The sequence below is a fragment of the Gavialis gangeticus genome, unplaced genomic scaffold (genome assembly GCF_001723915.1).
Source record: "Gavialis gangeticus isolate Ggan-Ray unplaced genomic scaffold, GavGan_comp1, whole genome shotgun sequence".
Classification (NCBI taxonomy): Eukaryota; Metazoa; Chordata; order Crocodylia; family Gavialidae; genus Gavialis; species Gavialis gangeticus.
In genome coordinates, this window is record NW_017729019.1 from 6,442,818 (window position 1) to 6,443,321 (window position 504).

Genomic DNA, 504 nt, shown 5'->3' on the forward strand with positions numbered 1-504 from the left:
GGAGGGGGGGGGGGGGTGGGGGGGGGGGGGAAGCAGCCCTCCCCCTACAGCTGCTGACCCTGGGCCTGCATGGACAGGCACAGGCTGAGAGAGGGGAGCAGCCTGTTTCTGGGATCCCAGAGGGGCTCTTTGCGTACCGCAGTAGGAGCCCCCAGGAGTGGGCTGCTGGCCGAGCACTGAGTCCAGCCCTCCCCGCCCCCCATCCCCCTTCCATTGAGGACTCGGGCAGCATGGGCTCTGCCTGCAGATTCATAGTTTCATAGTTTCTAGGGTCGGAAGGGACCTGAGCAGATCATCTAGTCCGACCCCCTGCCATGGCAGGAAAGAGTACTGGGGTCAAACAGCCCCAGCAAGGTGTTCATCTAACCTCCTCTTAAAGACCCCCAGGGTAGGAGCCAGCACCACTTCTCTTGGAAGTTGGTTCCAGATCCTAGCCACCCTGACCGTGAAGTAGCGCCTCCTGATATCTAGCCTAAATCTACCCTCTGCCAGCTTGTGAACGTT

General features: G+C 60.9%; 1 protein-coding gene across 1 annotated transcript in view; it reads left to right on the forward strand.

Annotated features, from left to right (window-relative positions):
• Positions 1-504, forward strand: part of LOC109295215 (RRP12-like protein) — a 25,011-nt gene that overhangs the window by 7,449 nt on the left and 17,058 nt on the right. The gene's annotated exons all lie outside the window — the stretch shown is intronic.